The sequence below is a fragment of the Apus apus genome, chromosome 4, assembly GCF_020740795.1.
Source record: "Apus apus isolate bApuApu2 chromosome 4, bApuApu2.pri.cur, whole genome shotgun sequence".
In the NCBI taxonomy this organism is placed as follows: domain Eukaryota; kingdom Metazoa; phylum Chordata; class Aves; order Apodiformes; family Apodidae; genus Apus; species Apus apus.
Window position 1 is genome coordinate 90,803,181 of NC_067285.1, and position 22,750 is coordinate 90,825,930.

General features: G+C 41.2%; 1 protein-coding gene across 5 annotated transcripts in view; it reads left to right on the top strand.

Annotated features, from left to right (window-relative positions):
* The first annotated feature begins 744 nt into the window (after positions 1-744).
* The window catches only part of APBB2 (amyloid beta precursor protein binding family B member 2), a 160,408-nt gene continuing 138,402 nt past the window's right edge, over positions 745-22,750 (top strand). For 4 of the 5 annotated variants that reach the window (XM_051616923.1, XM_051616926.1, XM_051616930.1 and 1 more), the window contains exon 1: positions 745-874. The gene's annotated coding sequence lies outside the window, so the exon portion shown is untranslated. Of the gene's footprint in view, positions 875-13,025; positions 13,096-22,750 lie in introns of those variants that run through there. The other variant, XM_051616924.1, reaches the window with a different exon arrangement.

Below are 22,750 nucleotides of genomic sequence, written 5' to 3' on the forward strand. Positions count from 1 at the left end.
TTTGCGGGGGAGAAAGTGGAGGGAGGTGGCTTGAGTAATGTGCAGTTGACAGTAAAATAGATATGCAGCTGTCTTTTCATACTGAGTCCTAAGGCGTTGCTTTGCATAGCCCCTGGGGAGATTCTCCATCTTGGTTTCTAGGACTGGTGTTACAAGTGCTAGCTGCCAGCTAATGTTTGGTCATGTAGACGATAACTAGTGTGGTAGATGCATCTGCAGGGAGCTTGTGACATCCAGGAACTGGCACAAGGGAAATTAATCTGGCTGGGTATTCGTTTACTTGTGGCTCAGCTTTTCTTTTATTACAGATGGTTAAGGCAAGAAATTACTTCATAAATGCCCTTGAGTCAGTGGCAGGCAGGCTGTTGCTCTTTGAAAGACTAGCCAACAGATTGTTTAAAAACTTACAAACAACAGGAATTAGCAGCCTGGCAGCCTAAGCTGACATAGGCTTTTAATAGCATATGCTTGGAAGCATTTCTCCTTTGCCTTGTGAGGATACCCACGTTTTACAACAGGCATTATGCTCCTGGAAGGATTTGCAAACACGTCCAGTCAAGTTGGACTCCCAACTCCTGTTGCTGGGCTGTTTTGTTTTTCCAGAGTACCTTTAGGTGCCTTCAACACCTTATATCAACTTGGCTTTACGATGGCAGAGAAACTGGAAAGAGTTGCATAGAAGGTAGCTGTCTAGACCCTGATTGAAGTTGCTTATGTGTTTCATCATCCTCTTCTCCTAGCAGGGATCTCTTCAGCCAGTGAGGAGGGAGAAGCCCACCAGTTCATTTGCAACACAAGAGGCTGTGCTGGAGAAGAGTTCCCTGGTGCTGAGTGGGGGCTCTTGGGGTTGCAATGAGGAGTCCTTCTTGAAAATGTAAGTTCTTGAGTAAAAAGAGACTACTTACTTTCTAAACTTACCTGATGCCCTGAAATATGTGCAGTTAGAAGCTTGGTTGAAGTTCTGATACATCAGTACATTTAAATGAAAACCACCAAATGTTCGTGGCTAAGGAATGCTTTTCATTAATTTCCTGTTCAGCACTTTAAAAGCATGATGATATTCCATTCCAACCTCTGTCCTTCCCTAAATGTTATTTCTTATGTACTGTGGGGTTTTTGTGCCTTGAAAACTGCACTCTTAGTTTTAAATTAACTTGCAATAAGACAGTTCAATGCAGAAGGCTAAAAATTTCCTTTCAGGTATTTTTTTTTTGTGTCACACTTCTTTCCAGACTCTTTTCCCCCCTCTGCTCCTGAAGATTTAAGACAGAGAAGCTAGGAGTGGCTGTAACTCAAGCAGAAGTTGTATAAACTAGTATTTCAGAAATTCTTATCGACTGTTAAGATAAAAGATACACTGTGGTTAATGTGAATTACTGTCGAAGGAATGAGATGAAAAATGGAATATCGGACACTTTTAACTTAACATCTGTGGTTTCTATGATAAGGACATGTAAATCCTGTTGCATGAAACAAACCACAGTTTAGGAAATTAAATATTTTAGCCTGTTTTGAATATATATTGACATTTAAATATACAAATTCTGATAGGAAGCTTTCTTCTGTCTCCTTGATGCTCTGTGAAATCCTTTGGGGAAGGATGGGAGTGCTTAGAAAGCTATTTTGACATTAAATGGCTTCTTAAAAGCTAAGCTGATAAAACCCTGAATTCAGTTTTTGGTAGCTGGTGTTCACAGGATGGGAAGAGTTCTATTGAAAAGTGGCTGATTCTGCAGGGACAGAGGTGCCCTTTGGGCTTCAGCATTGGTCCCTGGGCTTGCTCTGCTGCTGGAGATGGGGCTGGCAGGATGCTGCTGCCCCAGCTGGGGACTGGTTGCTCTGCACTGCCACAGGTGCTGCCAGAGCCCCTCCTCAATGTTCCTGTCCTAGCCAGTGTACCACAATGCTGAACAAATTCCAGTGCTACCCAAGCTTGTGATCAATTAGGCATAAGCTGAAAAGGCTAAGGAAGAAAAATAAAAAGCGATAGCTGGGTGTGAAACATCGTCAGGGTTTCATTGAGGGCCATGTGTTTGACGGCTGCTCAGCATCTTCATTTGTGTGTGTTCAAGATGGGCCAAGGCTTCCATCATATCTGCTGCAAACACTAACTTGATTGTGTCCCCATGTCTAGCCATTTTTTTGCACACTTGAGGATGTTTTCTGCTTCTGAGATAACAAGTCGTATCACTGCTCTATCCAATGCAGATGTTTACCTTCCCTCTGACACCCCAAGAACCTCTGGTCTAAACTTGCAGACTAAACCTGATTTATTCCATTCCTTTAACTATGTTCTTATTTGGTCTATATCAGCAATTTCATGCAGGTTTCTGAGGAGTTGTGAACTCCTCTCACAGTTTGTACTCAGCATGCTTTTATGCAGTTATTATGGCAGTAGAAATAATTTGTGATTGAGACTTGCTATTCAGATGCTGCTTTCATGTTTCCTGTTTCAATCTCGAAAGAAGTCTGTGTATCATATGATGAATTAAATGGCTTTTTAATAAACACATAACTAGTATCTCCCAAACTCTGTAATTTAGGCACTTAACATGAATAATAGCACATGATGTATAATAGCATGTTGCCTTCAATTTTCCTAACTCTAATAGAGAGGACAATGATGCACAAATGCATAACTTAACTTGGTCTTGATTTTTAGCACTTTGCAGCCCACTTTATGCAGATATTCTTTGTATCACAGTGCAGTGGAATCACTGGAATAATCTTCTGAGCAGTTAGGCTGCCCAATTATGATCACAGTGAGTCTGCAGAGGTTAACAAATGAAACAGCTCCTCTAGATTTTGCTTTTCTTTTCCATGAGCAAAGTGTGCTGGAAGGCACAGTTGCGAAAATCTCTTTTTAACTTACTGAGTTAGTATACATTTGTATACTAACACCTAATGTAATATCTGCCTGTTAACCTTCTCTGATGGAGCTCCACCTGCACAACATGGCTTGTATCTGAAGGGGAGTGTTGGCTCCTAGTGTCTACAGAAGACAGCTGTCTTGTGGCTGGGGCTTTCCTCTGAGAGGTTGGGCTCTGAGCATCTTCATGCAAGGGAGCAAGTGGTTCCCTCTGCTTTCTGTGCTGGAAAATTTGTGCATAAAGGGGACTTTCATCCCATTGTAGTGGAGAGGGCAAACTTCCACACTGATTCTGGGAATGACTAATCAGGCACCTCCATGAAGCATTTGGTCTGAACTCTAAGCATCTTGGGCCCTTACACTGGATGGGATTTCAAGCAAATCCGAATGTTCTCATTTTCAGTGCTTATATCGCCATTTTCCACCCCATGCTCCCTCACCCCCAGGTGCTTTCCACAGTGAAACGCTGAATGCAGTGGAGGCAGGTACCTGTTCTCCCATTGGTGTCCTGCTTGGTTCTTCACTGCTCTGCTTCATGCAGGAACATCCATTTATTACAGTTGAAGCATAGGTTTTGTGCTCAGACTGTACATCACACTTCCCTGTCCTTCGTTTGCAAGTGCCAGTTCTTTGTTTCAGGCTGTGTAGAAGTCCACAGACACCTGAATGACATCCTGAAGGTACAGACAGGCCTGTTGCTGTTCTGGAATAATTGAAATTTAATTGAAAGGGTTACTGTTTTCCTCAGGAGACCACTAATCTTAGGCTTACATGTCAAGCAATTGCGTTTGTATGTTTGAGTGTAGATAGCTATTGTTGGGGAACTGGTGTCTTTATACATGTACTGATTTCTTCAAGTCTTTATTTTGCTCTGATCTTCGTAAGTCTTGAATGGTCACCCTTGATATACCTCTATAAACACTTAGATCAGGACAAGCAGACTTGCTAAGAGTTGGTAATTCATTGTTCTTTTGGAACAGGTAGGAAAGAAGGAAGGAAACGACAAGCTTTGTCTCTAAGTATTTTACAATTATATATGTATGCAGCTCTGTCATTGGCGTGGCACTTGTGTTACACCTTTACTGAAGTAAGTATTGATTATTATAATTACAGATATTTCATCCCTTACTGGGGATTATCTTAACACAGTTTGGTGGATGATTGGAAGGTAACTATTGAGCTTTTTCCCAAGTATGAAGTGGCTTTTATCACATTTAAGTACTTAATCTCAATACTGATACCAGCAGAGTGAGAGAACCTGGTCCTCATCTTCAATTTGGGTAGAGATGATGACTGGGCCATCAATAGAGAGAGAAAGTGAATGGGCCCATGCAGACTACAATGGGTTACCTCTTCCTAGGCCTGTGTCTTGGGCCAAAGAGGCTTTTTAAATAAGACCCTGTGGAGAAGATGGGATTTAGATTAGCTGGAAGAAGTTACCCACTGGAGAAGCTAACGTCCTGGAAAAGCAGTGACTTGGACAACAATACTGGTTGCTCTTCTAGTACAGACAGGCTGATGATGTGACAAATCTTGATAGTCTCCAAAGACCACTTAATTAAATCTGAACACAAAGAATTTAATCACATTTACCTGGCTTACAAAATGGCAGAAAAAGCCATAAAACTGTTCTGTTGGGAAGAAATTATTCTGGCCTTGTCTTTAGGGTAGCAAGATGCTTTAATCTAGTGGCTATTGATTTATCTAAGCTTCAAGCTAGGACATTTGTTCTCTGAGAAAATAGATCTTTGCCCACACACGACTTTGAATATATGCTTCCTGAGGTGAAGGGGTTGAAAAATCTTTAGCAGCACGTGCAGTTCTGAGAAAATCATTAATAAATATGTATGTTCCCAGATGCTGAGTATGCAATTTTTAAACCAATTTTAACTTGCACAATTTATGTAGAGGGTTCTATGGTGTCTATTATGTGTGCAGTGACAAAGAGGAGGGATAGATGTGGCTGGGATAGATGGCTTCCAGAAAGATCTGACAAATCTCCAGGTGGAAAATACACCAAAATGTCACCGAAGTCAATACTCTAGAGCTATATAAGAGCTCTGAAATCTGGGAGCATTCAAAGGAGAGCTTCTTAAGCCTTTCTCTGATGGGCCCTTTTGTACTGTTTCTGTGTGGCTGTCATTCCTGCTTACATGAGGATCAGAGGCTCTGTTGTGCTGTACATTATGGTTGTCTCTATGTTTATCTTCCTGGATCTTTTTGGCTCTTGGTACCACATGGTTGGTGCTTCCTTGTTTTCTCAGCCAGGCTGACTCTTTGTGGGTGATAGCCAGGAAAGGCACAGGTAAGATTATAGGGCAGGTAGAATAATGGCATCGTAGGGTGGTTTTGATTGGATGGGAAGGGACCTTTAAAGATCTTGTCCAGTGACACCTCTGCAGTAGGCAGGGACATCTGTCACTAGATCAGGTTGCTCAAAGCTTCTGCCAGACCTTGAACACTTCCAATGATGAGGCATCCGCAACTTCTCTGGGCAGCCTATTCCAGCATCTTTCCACCCTCTAAAAAAAATTTCTTTCTTATGTCCAATATTAATCTACCCTCTTTCAGTTTAAAGCCCAGTGCAGTTTCAGAAGGTACTGCTAGCTGCTCCTCTGCAGGGCTCCTTTTCCTGGTACCGGAGCCAGACCCGCTATGGTGTGAGATTCATCTGTGCCAGATAATGGTGTACTGCATGCTGTTTGAGACTGTGGGAGTTGTCAGAGTGGATCAGAACCTGTGTCCCTCTCTTTCCAGTGTCTCTTCTACAAGGTGTCACTGCTGTACATTTTGAGAGGAAAAAGTAGGCACATCTCTGGTTTTTATAGGGTAATCTCTCCCACTGTTTTATTATGGTCTGTAATGGTTAGAGGTAGACCCACACCTTCAGGGCTGTCAATAAATGAATCTGAGTAATAAACCTTGTGTAAATGGAACAACTGTGCCTGGTCTTGGTCCTCACATAAAACATGTCATACTTGACTTCCATGACTTCCTGCAGGAATCAATTTAAATTTGTATTTATGCACACATGCATTTGTGTATATGCAAACAGAAACTACCAGACTTCCTTTCCCAAATAATTTTCTATTTTATCATACTCAGGTGTGTTTCAGCAGATTGGGATTGTTCAGGAAGACAATCTGTTCTGAGGGTTTTTCCATTCCCTGAGACAGATGTGTCCTCTTTCTGAAACAGGTATAACCCTGGCGGGTTTAGCAGCATCTTTTGGGGTGGCTAGCACAGCATATCATTCTAGAATAGCCTATTGTCTTCTAGAAGGCATTTATTAGATTAACGTTATTCATCATTTCAGTTCTGTTCATGCAAGGCTATGGAATATGTGGTTCTGTTTTTCAGCTTTTTAAACCATGGCTGGGTCTCAAACAGACACTTTTGATGAGCTATTCCAAGTCCCTTTCTAAAGCCTTTATAATTAATGGTTCAATTAAAAATCCTGTGAGATTTTATAACTATTTTAAAAGCTTGCATTCGGTGTGTGTTTGTTAAGAATAGTGACTTCCATTGGCACTATATTTCTTGTCAATCCATGTCACTTCTCTCTACAGACTCTTGATGATCCTGTCAGATATGGCTTTACATCAGAACTTAACATCAGCTGATGTTCCTACTTTTCATCTCTCCCTACTGCAGCCTTCCTTTCAGTTCATTGGACTATGAAACACTTCAAAACACAAGGACGTGGGAGGCTGCTGCTCATCTTTGCTGTTATGCACACTGAGCCCTTATTCTCAACCTTGTAATTGGTCTCCTAACCAGAGTTTGATACATGTGAGTCCCACCACCTGCCCATTGCCTGCTTATCTTGGCAAGCCTGTGCTTGTCCAGAGGTGCACATGTCTGGCTGTCCTCCTTTCTGTCTTCCCTTGGTTGGGTAGGCAATAAAAAGTGAATCTAGTTCGAAATGCTGCAGGAAATACTGAATGTCAAAGCCCCTTTCAGGCATTGGTGTGTGTCCTGGTTGGCCAGGGTTAATTTGTTAATGTTGAGAAAAGTTTGGGCTTACATACTAGTTACTGGTGACCTTCACAAAGCAGTCTGGTATAGGTTCTTTTTTTGCCTTGGATTTGTTTTGTAATATATATTGACATAGATAGTTTAATGCCGTAGTTCAAATAATGAAGGGTTGTTCAGGTGAATAAGACAGGGTCTTTATTGCCTTTGTAAGTGCAGCTATTTAAGAATTAGGGAAAAGAAAAAGTATTGTTTTGGCTGAAATATTCTGCAGCGTTTTTTTCTTTGAGGAGTGAATGTCAGTCCAGCAAAAGTGTTAAAAACTTGGATGTGTTCCAGCCTTGTCTTCCAGGCTTTCTTGTTCCTTTCCCGTCTTTATTTAGCTTTATGCCACAAAATGCAGCCCCTCTAATGACTCAGACATGAGAACCCTTATTTCCTTTCATTTTTTAGTCCACCTTTTATATACACATGCATATCCTATTAGCTTTTTAAAAGCCACTGTTTGTAATTAACAATAAGCAGTAACCATGAAAGTGTGTGTTTGATTCCACTGTATAAAAACTTAGAGCAGTTAAGATTTTCAGAGAGGGGGGTCCCATGTGCAGTGAGATGTGGGTGCACAGATGGGAAGCTGCCACGTGCTGCTGGGTGCACAAAGGGTACATAACTGAAAAGAATATGCTTTGAAATACAGTTTTCCAAGTATTTCTGTGCAAAAGTAGTCTAACTTTTCATGAGCACAGAGATGATAGTTCTGTATTAATTTTTAATGACCTACAATTATTATTATTATTTTTTTTACTAAAATTTGCAGTCCTTATCCTGAGGAACCAAGGCTTTATTGTTTTATTAAATAAAACATCACCACATATATCTGGTGAATTTGATGTACTGATAAAGTTAACTTGATAACAGCACCCATGCACATGTTGCTTTGGTTTTACTGTGCATGAACCTTAATTTTCAGAGATCTGTGTCTGTTCTGTATTCAAGTGTTAAAAGAAATGTTGGGGTAGCTTCTGGCAATAAAACTAAACTGACCAGCTTTCCTGTGAAACTTCCAGTACTTCCTGCTTCTGTTCTGGCTTAAAATTAATGGTGTTAAAAAAACACCAGTTCTTCTGTCATTTCCACTTCTCATTTTAGCCAGAATGTAAAATCAAGGTAGCATTGTAACAGTAATAAATATAAATAAATAAATAATCATGACCATTTTGTTTGCTAATGACAATGGTCAGAACTTGAGGTTTCTGTCATAGTTTTTATGTAAAAGGTTATTTATGCCTGCCTGTGCTTCCACATATTGAGTACTCTGTGCATACGTGTACAGATACATGCAGAGACAGAGAAAAATGAATTTGTTGGAAGAAAGAAGCAGCTGAATAAAGACAAATTTTCTGCACAAGTTGCTTGGCTTGAGGAACAATAGGAAGATGAGTAGATAGTGGTGTCTGTGTTACTTAGAGGAATTTATCAAGCAGCATGTGAATGTTGCCTTGCTGTTCCTAATGCAAGCCCAGCTGCTGAGATCAAATGGTGATTGAGCATTAGTCAATAATTCTATACATGTAGGTCAAATAATTTCCTTTTCTTAATTGGTTTCTGTATATAGTGTGTTGATGGTACCCATTATTTGTCTTGTTGTCCAAGGTTGTAGCCATTTTCTTCTTAATTTAAGCAGTCTTTTTTTTCTTCTGTTTTCCCAGAAATTGCAATTACTTCAGAAACATTGAAAACTTGGTGTGTTGCATCAAATTAATTCTGGCTCCCAGTACATTTTAGGTGCAAATATGCCAAGTGGTGTTCATTTAGGATAGTACAGTTGTTGTTTTTTTTTTTATAGTGCTTGAAAAAACACATCATGTTTGACATTTAGTGCCAGGTTGTAGTGAAGATGAAGGAACATGTCTGGAAAAAGAGGATCACTTCAGTTTTGTTTTGTAATAGTGTTTGCTAAATCAGAAAAAATGGAGTCCTGCAAGCAAACACTTGCCCTGCAGTTATCTTCAGTCTGAGTTTTCAAATGTAAAGTCCAGCCTGCACAGTATTCTGGAAAAGTAGCTCAGCTCCTGGAGTCTCCCCTAAAAAATGGTTGAAATTTTGTGTTAGGATAGGTTTCTGAAAAATTGTAGCCAACATGCATGCAGCACATGCACAGGAAGGACAGAAATTAAAATCGGGTTTTAACAACAGTGAAGGAATAAGCAAAGGGTTAAAAAAACTAAAGTGATCATTAATATTGGATATGTAAATGTTTATAATTTCATGAGTTTGAAACTTGGAAGTAAGCTGACTTCAGACAGTGGTGTTTATGGCAAGAGCTGTATGACATTTTGGAAACGGCATTTTTAATTTTGCCTGGTTGGAAGCAAGAACAGTTACTACTCTTGTCCTGCATCTGTGTGAGCCTGGTTTGAATCCTGTCCAGACTCTTCACCTGAGATTACAGTTTCAGAGCACAGGTTTTTTTTGTTGTTTTTTTTTTTTTTTGGGGGGGGGGGTGTTCTCTTCTGAGTATAATTTTAAAGACTTCAAATACAAGAATTGAAGAGCAGCATAACATAGTAAATGGTGAAATAGATTAGGACACCTGAGCTGGTGAAACCCTGTCAGTGCTCTGCTGGATTCCAGCTGACTTCAGTGGACTCTGGCTCTAACATGATCAGCACTGCTGGGCAGGTGATGTTGCTTGTATGGTCTTTCATCCTTTACCTTGTTCACAGTTATGTTTTGTTTCATAAAGCTGATATACTGAAATGAGAAGTAAGCTTCCTTTGCTTAGCTGGTACCCAATGCCTATCCAAGCAGAAGCATTTCGGGTCAGGATTGCACATGCTACTTGACTGCTCTGTCTTGCTCAGTCAAGCATTGTTGAAATTCTTGTATTGAATAGTCCCCTTTCACTTGGTTATCGTAGGAGGATTATCTGCCACTGCACATAATGTGCTGTGGCTGCAGAGATCTGAGTTGTTCTTGTGCGATGTAGCTCAGGGCCAGAAGCAACCTGGTTGAGCTTGGGCAGCAACATGCAGCCTTGGCACTTTGGGCTGGTTCCTGCTCAGGGATGGTTGTCTGTAGTTTAGAATCAGCATTCTAATGTGCTCCTGTACCTCAGGTGATGGAACTTGTATTACTCTTGTTTTTACATTTGGAAGACTATATTTAAAAGAAAAGACTTGATGGGTTAAAAAGTACACTTCTCATGACAACAGTCACTTGTTCAGGTATTCTGTCCTTTGCATCTTTACTTTTTAATGTGAATAAAGTTACATGTAAACAAGAACGCTTGGACTCTAATACTATTTTATAGCACTATAAGTGTCTTCAAGCCTTACTGTTTTATAAATTGGCTTTGGATTTCTGTCGGGAAACCAGTGCTGATATATTCTTCAAATTTAAGGGATTAAGATGAGGAAGTTAAATACTGTGAAAAGTGTGTTTGAATTGCAGAAACACAAACAGGATTGTATGAAATATGTTGGGAAACAAATCTGTTCTCTGTTACAGTTTTGGAGATCTTCAGTGAAAAAGAGGACTGTCTTTGTTTTTGTACACCCTGAGGAATGTGCTCTCTGGTAGGTGGGGTACCTCCGAATGCTTTTTAGCAGCCTAATTGGCACATAAACAAAACCACCCCAAAGGCTGCTTTCTTAGTGGAAGGACTGTGCTTGTGTGGTATGCATTTCTGACTGGATCCAAGTAGGGGTTTTTTTTGGAGGTCTTTTGCATTTTTTTGTGGTAACCCTATTAACAAAATATTTGGAGAACACACCCCTGTGTGTTCCTAAGTCTTGTCTTTTGTGAATGATCCATTATTTGAAAGCTGTATCTAGAAGAAAGTACCTGATTACCTTTTCAAAGTGTAGCTTTGACATGTTTCTATGCTCTACAGCTTTTAATATAAAGAAAAATACTCCTGCAGTACACTCTTAATCTGTTGTTCAGCAGCAGTGTAAGCCAGGATAAGCTGGCAGTTTTGAGGGTGATGCCTTTGTAGGCAAGCTTCAATTGTTAAACGACAGTGTTAGTGATATGGGTTGCTGTGTAATTAGACTTTGGTATCAGAAGCAACTGAATGTGTTTCTTGCTTGTTGTTCTTAAGACTGTTGTTGCTGAAGTAGGATAAATAAATCAGCTGTCTAGATGGAACTGCGTTTTTCACTGTGGGGTGGCTGCTGATTTCTGTCTTTTGCATCAAAATATGATTAGGCATTTGAGTAGGTATCTCTCCCTTTCTTAAAGCTCCTGCCTCTTTCAATTATTCATTTCCCTGCTATTTCTGCCTGTTCTAAGCTCCAGTAAGAACAGATTTGGTCTAGTCATCAAGTATGAGATGAGTAGAGGTTTCTCTTGTGGCATGTTTCCTGAGAATGCTGTAGCCAAGGTCAGTGAGACAGGCTGGGTCAGTAAGTGCTAAAAGGAGTTAGCTGGGTATGACTATCCCTCCCTACAGATGCTTGTCTAAGCATATATTAAAGTACTTGTGGACTGCAGTTTGCTATTGCTTCAATACCTTAGCATGCAGCACGGTGAGAACATGGGAGGTGCAGGTTTAAGCTAGCACAACCAAACAGCAAAGTAGTTAGACTGCAAGGGAATGCCTCAGAGTAACTTCTCTGGAGAGGATGCAGTAAAGTGTACCACCTAAATAGTGGGTTGTTGTGGTTCCTTCAGACTTAAATAATTGAGAGTACTTGTCCTGGTTTAAACCCAGCAAGCAGCTAAATACCACAAAGCTGCGAGCTCACTCTCCCCTGCCCTACCCACGGAGTTGGGGAGAGAACTGGAAAGGCAAAGGTACAGACTGGTGGAATGAGGTAAAAACAACTTAGTAATTGAAAGGTAATAATGATAACAATAACAATAGAATATACAAATAGAGTATACAAACAAATTATGCACAGTGCAGCTGCTTACCGCCCACTGACCAATGCCCAGCCTGTCCCTGACTAGTGATCCTGGAGGAGACAAATCTTGAAATGACAGTCCTGGAGTATGAGAGAGTGCTTTCTGGCCAAGCCTATCTACCGAGCATGAGGTTGTATGATATGGAATATTCTATTGACCAATTTGTATCTGTTGCTTGGGCTGTGTTCCCTCCCAGCTTCTTGGGCACCTGCACACTAGCAAAGCATGGGAAGCTGAGAAGTCTTTGATTTCTTAGCAACAACTAAAACCATTTGTATATTATCAACATTCTTCTTATACCAAATCCCACAGTAAATACAAAACATAGCACAATTCTAACTACCAAGAAGAAAATTATCTCTGTCCTAGCTGAAACCAGGAGAGTGTTGCAGTGTGCTTTTCAGAAGATTGTGTGTTTATTTTGGCAAAACTTATGCTAACAAAGTTCTCAGGAAACATTTGCTGTAAAGAGTGTTCCAGGAGGCTTGGTTTGTGCATGCAAAGGTGAATATACCACAGTTTTGTCTGCAAGAAGCAAGCATATATCTGACTGACATGTGTCTTGTAGTGGCTGTTTGGGATCGCTCCCTGTTTGAACTAGTTAGTTGCGTTACAGTGGCAGGGAGGGAGTTGAAGTACTCCATTTTCCTTCAGTGATGTTAAAATTGGTTTTATGACATCAAGGGAGGAATATAAGCCACAGGTAGAAAACATATTCAGGTTTTGCTGTATCTGACAAGGTGTTATTTTTCAAATTTATTACACTGTGTGATGTTATGCTTTACCAGCCTAAAGTAAGCATTTTAGCAAAACTGAGTGCTCATTCACTGGCTTCCACATCCCACCGAAATTCGGTGTTTTTCAACTTTCTTCTGTTCCACGGAGTTTCTGTTTTCTTTGTTTTTTTGGACTATTGCCTAGTGTTGCCGTTTCATGCTTTAGCTGTAAAGCAGTGCATTAAAACAGGATGGCTTTGTCCCTGGTCAGGCACCGGTGTTTTGAGAGAGGGAGTTGGTGGGAGGGAGCTGGGTGTCTGGTGCTTACAGGCCTCTGGAGGAACCAGGCAAAATGGTGTCCATTCATGGGGCCCTACTAGTAAAGTATACCTTCTCCAGCATTTCCCTGCTGTTTTACTTGGCTCTGCAAGTTGCCTGAGCTGCAAAGAGGGTATTTTGGGTAGTTAAAGGTTGAGTGCCTCCACTGTTTTCCCTGCTTCTCATCTCCAGGCAGCGATGATGACGTGGAAGTTCTGTGCTGTGGGACCACTGATGAAGTTGCGCTTGTACCATTTGCAAGTGTTGCTGAATCCAGGCAGACGCTGCGCTAATCAAACTTTTGTGGTAAGAGCCTTGTGTCCCATGGTAAAGAGGTTCAGCAAAAGATTACTTTTGAGACAGAGCAGTCCTCAGCTGTGACTCTAGACAGGCCCAGTGTGATTACCTTGGCTGTCTTCTGCTGCATCTGGTTTCTGGGCAGTGGGAAGGTGAACATGGCAATGGAGGGCTCTCACTATGCTGTGTTCAGCATTTGCTTTCCTCTGTATTTCTGGGCTGTCCCATTACTAAATGCCCAGTAATCTTGCTGGAGTGCAGTAGTTCTCAAAGTCCTGTGCAGTTTCACTTGGGAATTGTGGTTGTATGATAAAACTTGCAGTAGATGGGCGGAGGATTTCCTCTCTCTTTGATGAAAATAGTCTGGCTAAGGAGGAATCATGATTCCCAGAAACTTAACTCAATGCACTGGGCCAGAATGGCCTGCTGGAAGCTCTTGCTTCAGACCTGCATATGAGTTCCCAGTGGGTAGGTGTGTGGTACTGTCACTGACAGACAAAATTCTGAGAGGAGAACAGCAGTATGTGGGATGTTGGAGAGGAGTAATCCATTGAAATCAGTTGGCTGTGGATTAATTTCTTTGAGATAAATTAAGTTTTGGATGTTTGGGACTAAAGACTAATTAACTGGTGTCTGGGCCTGGTGTCCTCTTTAGAAGGGAAGACTAGCAAAAGGAGGGAAGTAAGTACCTGAGATTACATACATTTCTGATGTTAAATTGACATACTATGTACATAATGAGAGACATCGTTTTTTGTTCTGCTTTGCAGTTCTCCATTAAAAAAAATACATTTTATTTGAACTCTGAGTATTTATTTGCAAAACAGTGCAATTACTTTGTCCTCCCTAATGTTTTATTAGCACAGAACTAGTCCAGAGGCATGTACAAACGAGGAATTGATGGGAAGATCCACATTTTACATAGGCAGTGTGGATCTGGCACTGCTCTCGCTGGCTCTGTAGTGTTTACTGGCCTGGCACCAGGCTGTTCTGGAGGTGTAGGGTGACTGTACAGTGCGGTATGCTGTCTGACTCTCTTTTCAAATAAAAAGTCAGCATGAATTCACCATTTACATGCTTGACCAATCTGATAGCCTTCTGCAATGGCATGGTTGGCTGTCTAAATGAGGGGAGAGCCATGGATGTAATCAACTTTAGCAAGGCTTTTGACACTGTCTTCTGTATCATCCTCCTAGGTAAGCTTAGGAAGTGTGGGTTAGATAAGTGGACAGTGAGGTGGATTGAGAACTGGCCGAATGGCAGAGCTCAGAGGTTTGTGATCAGCGACGAGTCAAGCTGGAGGCCTGTAGCTAGCAGTGTTCCCCAGTGGTCAGTACTGGGTCCAGTCTTGTTCAACAATATTCATCAGTGACCTGTATGAAGGGACAGAGGTGTACCCATAGAATCATAGAACTATTCAGGTTGGAAAAGACCCTTGAAATCACTGTGTCCAACCATCATCCCTACTCTACAAAGTTCTCCCCTAAACCATATCCACCAACACCAAATCCAAACAACCCTTAAACACATCCAGGGATGGTGACTCAACCACCTCCCTGGGCAGCCTATTCCTCTGTCTAACCACTCTTTCTGTGAAATTTTTTTTCCTAATGTCCAGTCTAAACCTCCCCTGTTGCAGCTTGAAGCCATTGCCTCTTGTTCTGTCACTAATTACCTGTGAGAACAGACCAGCAGCAACCCCTCTACAATGACCTTTCAGGTAGTTGTAGAGACTGATGAGATCTCCCCTCAGCCTCCTCTTCCTCAAATTAAACATTCCCAGCTCCTTCAAGTGTTCTTCATAAGATTGATTCTCTAGGCCCTTCACCAGCTTCGTTGCCCTCCTCTGTACTCGCTCCAGCACCTCGATATCTCTCTTCAATTGAGGTGCCCAAAACTGGATGCAGTACTCCAGGTGTGGCCTCACCAGTGCTGAGTACAGGGGAACAATCACCTCTCTGCTTCTGCTGGTCACACTATTTCTAATACAGGCCAGGAAGCCATTGGCTTTCTTGGCCACCTGGGCACACTGTTGGCTCACATTCAAGTTCAACAAAGGCAAGTGTAGGGTCCTGCACCTTTGGGGGAATAACCTCTTGCACTGGTACAGATTAAGGATAGACCTGCTAGAAAGCAGTTCTGCAGACAAGGATGGGCGAGTCCTGCTGTCCAGGAAGTTAACCATGAGTCAGCAATGTGCCCTTGTAGCCAACAAGTCAGTGGCATCCTGGGGTGTGTTAAGAAGAATGTGGCCAGCAGGTCAAGGGAGGTCATACTCCCCCTCTACTATGTGCTAAGAGAGGCCACCTCTGGGGTGCTGGGCTTACCAGTTCAAGAAAAAACAAGGAATTACTGGAGAGAGTCTAGCAGAGGACTATGAAGATGGTTAGGGGACTGGAGCATCTCTTATGAGGAGAGGTTGAGAGACCTGGGTCTGTTTGCCTTCAAGAAGACTGAGAGAGGGGTTCTTATCAATGCTTATAAATATCTAAAAGGGTGGGTTTCAAGAGGATGGGGGCAGAGTCTTCTCAATGGTGCCTAGTGACAAGACAAAGGGCAACAGGCCCAAACTGGAGCACAGAAAGTTCTATCCGAACATGAGGAAAAACTTCCGTACCTTGAGGGTAACAGAACACTGGAACAGGCTGCCCAGAGAGATCGTGAAGTCTTCTCTGGAGATACTCAAAACCTGCCTGGATGTGATTGTGTGCAACGTGTTCTATATGAACCTGCTTTAGTGAGAGGTTGAACTAGATGATTTCTAGAGGTCTCTTTCAACCCCTGCTATTCTATGACTCTGTGAATAATAAACAATGCTTCCTTCTGTGTTAACAGTACCGTACTGCTGCAGAAGGTACTGACACAAGAGCCCTGATTCCTTTTGGGTCAGAGGGAGAAAAAAAGTTGTCCCTGTTTTCTCTGCAAAAGTTTTATTTTGACAGGTGAGATAACCTAAGAGCAGAAATGTATTTTTGACAAGTTTTGCCTGGTGTGTAATGCATACCAGACTGGTTCTATTACCAAGTCACATTAAGCAGGGTAACTTAAAGGAATGTATTGTTGTGTCAGAACTCCATTGCTGAAGACTCAGCTCTACTCAAGTCAGTAATACTGCTTACTTATAATTTCTTCCTACTGAAAAAGAGTTGTAGTGATTCTGCTGTTTCAGACCACGGGGAATAAAAACATTCAAGATATGAACTGTGGTCCTCTTACTTACTGGTTACCATAGAAATCTAAATAAAGAATGCTCTGCAAACAGGGTAAATATAGCACTTTCACTTTCTTAAAAAGACATGCCATTGTTCAGACTTCTGTAGTAACTGATCAATAAGACCTGAACACACTCTGAATAAAATTTCTGGAAGAGTGCTGTATTTGCAAAGTATTTTCAGTTCAGTGTCAGAGAACTTGACTATTACTGATTTTTTTTTTTTTTTTTGCGTCCGTTTTTTGTTGAGACTAGCCATGGTAAATGAGACCAGAAAAAGCTGGTTTGCATTGTTTCTAAGTGCTGCTAAATGCTCAAGATTTTATGGATTATGAATGAGTCACCTACAGAACTGTTCCTGTAATTCCAGTGGGAAATGCAACCCAGTGACAGACAGAGCAGCCAGCTAAAAGCTGCAGCTGGAAACTAAGGAAGCAACAAGAGGTCTTATCTGGAAGTGTGCTGCTCTTTGGGGGACCACTCAGACTCTCCCCTGGTCCAGCTTTTTCACTCAATTTGTTGCATAGGCCAAGAATGGGGAATGGAGGCGAGCTGGATTTTGATGGCTTTGGCCTCTGCAAGTGGAACGATCTGACTTACAGCAAGTGGATTTGTGACCTAATAAGCTTCTAGGAGCTGAGAGCTGCTGCAGAGTAAAGCTGCTCCAGGTTTCCCCCACTGTCCTTAGGAACACGTATTATGCACATCTCACCTGGTGGAACCTGATGGCATTTTCACCACTTTTCATTTTTTTTCAAAGTAAATATTAAGGCTTTTTTCTTTCTAAAGCAGTCAGTGTGGTTTCATCAGTTTTCATCTGTTTCCAGTCATCTTGTATAATGTAAATCCCTTTCATATTCCATTGGGGGTTTTTAAAAAATTTTTTTCCTAGGGCCATTTGGCTGGTAGTAGTAACCTCATTGCAGCAAGAGAGCTAAGCATGTAAGAATTTTAAATGAGTTTCCATCTGGTGTTGTTCTTGACTTGGTAATAGGAATAAAAATGTTCTGCATTTTTTACTAAGTGGAAGTTTTTTTTTCTTCTTCTCATATTTAAAAGCTGAACCTAAGAAGCAAAATGGAAATGTACAGATTGCCAGAGCCAGGTCACTGAGCTGTGCCCTTACATCAGCCATGCAGCTGAGGGAAACCAAAAAGCATCTGTGCCACATGAGGGATGGGCAAACTGGGGATTTTTATGGGCAAATCTGAACTGGTATGCCTTCACAACAGCTCCCTAAGCAACACAGCTGTACTCGTAAGATTCTGTGCTCTTGCAAGTTTCCTAGGTTAGTTCTACTAATCCTCTGTAATTAAACCAAATGCAATCTTCACACCTACAGCACGTTCAGGTCTTGGACTGGGTTCTGTGCAGTACTTCTTTGGGTGCTGGCACTGTGATAGCTACTTACGTAATGCCCTGGTGCAAGTTTGAAGAAAACCAAGCAGCGGTTCTGTATTCAGAGGGTAATGCCACTTTCTTGAATCCTTGTTTTTTTTTTTCTTTTCACTGCTCCCACCTTGCTGCAGAAGCTTTGGCTGGGTGAGGTGGTTGGCTCTTCTTGTCCAGAGGGAGCTGAGGCTTTTGCAGATGTTGGATTTATCTGGAAAATGCACCTTTTTAATAAGCAGGGTGATGTTCTGTGGGGAAAGTGTGGGGAGATCTGCTCTTCTTTCTCAGTAATGGTGTCATTATTTGATGGGATTTGTGTTAGTTCATTGCTGTTCTTCTGCTCCACGATGTGTGCTTCAGAAATGGTTGTGGAGAGTTCTTCACCTTCATGCCTCGTGTCTGACCAACGTGCCTAGCTTAGGGTGCCTCCAGAGGGAAATCACATCCCTTCCCATGGGAGGACTCATGCCTAAATATACCTCTGAAAGCAAGAAGGAATAATATAAGCATCATTCACCATGGCTGAAACAATTTATTTTCGAGGTCAAAAGGATCTGGGGTACATGCTTAATTATTCAATGGGTATTTGGTAACGATTCAAGTGTCTTTTCTTGATGTCCTGCCAAAAGAGAAATAGTTATTTCAGTAGCATAAGTTTTGCCAAACCTCAGTGATATGAAACTCATCTGAACTCAGAGTGGTTTTTTTAATGGTTCTGCAATTTTGCTCTATTTTTTTCCATGTCCCACTTTCTAAAAGCTGCCTCAGCAAATCTAGCAACTGTATCAATTGACTAGTGGCTGCATTTCTTTTCAGATTCTTGCAATAAGAGTAGATGGCAGAATTTTAGCTAAGCAATTCTCTCCTTAGATCTATGCTAATAAGTTGCTGCATTTCTTTTCCTCCACTAAATCATAAAAATGAAGGGCAGTTCTCACTAGAGGTGTAATATGATAAAGAGAAGTAGAATTGGGATGCAACACTGCCAAGTCTAGTCTAGTGCACTAATACAAATGTAGCTTGAAATACACTGAATTGCATTCAGTTGCAAACTCTAGGGTTTTTTTTACTTTTGGTTTGTACATGGTGTTTGTTTATGACTATTGGCTCTTTGTCCGCAAAATAAGGAAATTTATCATCTAATATTTAATTATTAAATAAACTTATTTTTCAGTTTCTTCTACAGTTACAAAAAATCAGGCATTTCTCAGGTCAAGGGCTTTTCCATGTTCCCCTCTTCAAAGAACTGAGAGACAAAACAGGATAGTATTGCTAAACCAAGGATTAGAAAATAAAGGTGAAAATTTAAGTTCTTGTCTTCTGACTACAGTGAGAGCAGGGAGGTAATGTAAGAGCTGCCTGCAAAACTCACAAGCTCTTTCAAGGCACAGAGAAATGCCTTAGCATGGTGATGAATGGGGAGGTGGAGTTCTGTTGCTTTCGGGGAAACAATACTGCTCTTTTCTGTATTTGTTTATTTTTTCATGATCATAACTTGGAGTGTGAAGTGAAATGACAACTTTGAAGCCCTATGGTTTTAAAAACTGGATGTAAGTGTGTAAGCCATTTTGATTTTGAGCACTGCAGAAATAGGAATTGTATCAATTATTATTGAAATGGAGGATGAGTCCATGTGGGTACAGGAAGTTTTCTGGGAGACTTGTTCTCACAGAATGAAGAGCATCCTTTTAGCATAATGGCTTTGGGTAGAATGAAAATTAATATTGCACCTAAGCCAGTGAGTTACTGCTGGAAGGTGCTATCCTTATTCCTTTTTTCTGCTGTTGTGTGATAGGGTCCTACACCCTCATTTCAGCCATCTCTGGGGCTTTTTTTTTTTATATATCCATCACTGGTAGTTAAATAGATTTCTCTGGATTCTTCCTACTCTGTGTCCCCTCTATGTGTTATGCTGGGTTAATTCCCTGGGTAGGCTCCCTGCCCAGTTTATATGAGTTCCAGAATGGGCACAGAAGGATTGGGAGGTGTGTGTAGAGAGACTCTGGGCATGCTGAGCCCACCAGGTGAGTGGAAACCCCACTGAACAGAATTACTCTGGAAATTCAAATTAAAGCATTTCTTGTGAAAGGGAGGGAAGGACCCACTGCAAAATAAACAAAACTGTTGCATAGTTCAATTGTTTCACTGTGCACAGCTGTGTCAAATTTTGGGTGCATTGCATTTATTTTATTTTTTTCAGAATATCATAAGTTTATTGGGATAGGTGAGAGATTATCAGTCAGGGCTTCTGAAAACTGGAATTAACCTAAATTGAACACAGACATTGAAATACAGTAGGTATTAATCTCCGTTCAGCAGCCCTTAACAGTAGGTAAAAATACAGCTTTCTGCTACTGAATCCTTAGTGTCATGCTGTATATTGCCTTTGCTGCTGTTTCCAATTTGTGTTCTCCATTGGCTGGTAATCTTGTTGATTATTTTATGCCTGTGTTGAAGGGGTGAATTGTCAGCAGTAGTAGTCTCTTGAGTTTCCTTTCAGGTATGATGAGAAGGAGGCTGATCTCTGTTGCTGGCTTACGAGAAACAGTACTGTGAGAAACTGACTCTTGCTTTGCAGAACATGGCTTCTTCTCCGGCAACAAAGTGGTTACTGAGCATTTTTACTTGCCCTGTTTGTCTTCCTCTGACAAAATAAATACACACTAATTATCATTTTGATTACACAGTGCAATTTTCTTGTTAATTTTAAATTGCAGCGGTTCTATGCCACTGCCTGCTTAAGGACCTTTGAGCCAAGTTTGGCCTTGAATTTTGCAGACATCAAATAGATACTATATTGTACTAATCTGTCAGAAAAGAAAGTTTTGCAAAATGTGAGTGGACTTTGATAATTAATGTTTATAATACATCTCTAAGCATCAGCAGGATAAAACTTTTGTGCTGTGGAAGATCTCTGCAGCTAGTCATCAGTCATCATATTTGACAGCTATTCTGACAGCTGGTGCACTGTAGGAGGCCAGGAAGAAGTGGGGGTAAGGTGTTTTAAGACTTATTTCTCATTAGCCTATGCTGATTTGATTGATAATAAATCATGCTTTGCTGAGTAGAAAACTGGTTGCCTGGTCAGGCCCAAAGAGTTGTGATGGACAGAGTTAAATCTGGTCATGAATGGTGTTCCTCAGGGCTCAGTTTTGGGGCCACTTCTCTTTAATGCCTTTATCAGTGATCTGGATAACTGCACTCTCAATAAGTTTACAGATGATGCCAAGTTGGGCAGGAGTGTTGATCTGCTTGAGGGTAGAAAGTCTCTGTGGAGGGATCTGGACAGACTGGATCAATGGGCCAAGCCAGTTAAATGAGATTCAGCAAGGCCAAGGGCTGGGTCCTGCACTTAGGTCACAATAACCCCATGCAACACTACAGGTTTGGGGAAGAGGAAAAGGACCTGAGGGTGTTAGTCAACAGCTGACAGAATATGAGCCAGCAGCATGCCCAGGTGGCCAAGAAGGCCACTGAAAGGGTTGTCAAGCATTGGAACAGGCTGTCCAGGAAAGTGGTGGAGTCACCATCCCTGGAGGTATTTAAAAGGCATATACATGTGGTGCTTAGGGACATGGTTTAATGGTGATCTTGACAGTGTTAGGTTCGTGGTTGGACTTGATGATCTTTAAAGGTCTTTTCCAACCTAAATGATTCTATTAAACCAAATTGATTTCCTCAAGTCCAGTCTGTTTTGCTCATGTCAGTAATTGTTGAGTGATTCCTCCCTGTCCTTATCTTGACCCATGAACCTTTTGTTGTATTTTTTCTCCCCCTGTCAAGTTGTGTAGGGGAGTGATAGTGACTTTGGTGGGCACATGATATCCAGCCAAGGTCAACCCACCACAGTGACCTGGCTTTGGAAAAAGAAAAAAACATGCTAATTTGAAGGAAAATAGGATTGTTGTCTGCTTTAATAGGTATCCCTTCAGATGTCTTTCTGTTCATTTTAATGTCAGCATTGATCTGTCCTACAATTAGGCAAGTGAGGAGGTTTGGGGTTATTTTTTTTAAGTCATAGCCTCATTTTTTTTTATTTTTTTTTCTTTTTGAGCATAAGCAATTATAATTAAGCCACCAGACCCTACATGGCAGAATGGGAATTACTTAAAAGTATTCTTTACCAAAAGGGAAGTGGATATGTCCCTGGCAAGGAAATTCTGCCGGTGATGTAGGAGGGTTGGTGTCTGTTGCACCTGAGATGCTACCAGATAATTCGGGTAGTATTTATTTCCTCACTTGGGGTCTGTTTTAATTAAGTCCTCATAATATAAATCTTTGGCTTGTACAAAGCACAGTCACATCTTTTCCTGGTTGTCTCCATTCACAGAAATAGCCTGGTTATGGATTTTCTGGGCTTTACAGGAATTTTGAAAACCTTTTTATGTTTTTAACTGTCCTTCCTTGTCACCAGTTTCTTATACAGAAGCGGGAGGAGAAGTTGCTGCTGCTTGTTGGTCTGTCTACCCTCTAGAAGTTCCTCTTGGGTTTTGTGGCCAATTTTGAAGCTGCTGTGTACAATCCTCTTTAGGTGTGAGGTGGACTACCCAGTTCGCAGCTAATGCAGCACCATACGCAAATACCTTGTTTTCACCACAACTCAGCTGGCCCACATCATTAGGTTTGAAAGCTCTGTTATTGCTGACTGCCAGCCACATTAGGATCATGTTAAATTTAAACATAAATCTTCATGTGCCTGTACAGTGACCAATCAAACAGATGTAGTTTGCAATGTAGTGGTCCGCTGCCAGTCAGTGTCCTCTGCGGTTCATATTTTGTGTACAGATATTCCTAATTGGGACTATGTCTTCTAGAGGAGCGTTTTGTTGAGTGTGATGAGCTTTTAAAAATGTTCTTTATTTTCTACTACTTTGATGCAGTGATTTTGCAAGAAGATGAGCAGCAATACTTGTCTCTAAGGAATACTTGCCAAATAGCAGTAGCTGGGGTTTTTGATAATCCTGTGTTAAGGTTTAAACATACAGCAGTATGCATGTGCTATACTAATTATGGAAATATTTTTTTTTGTAACTGGAAATAGATTGAATTTTTTATTTCTTT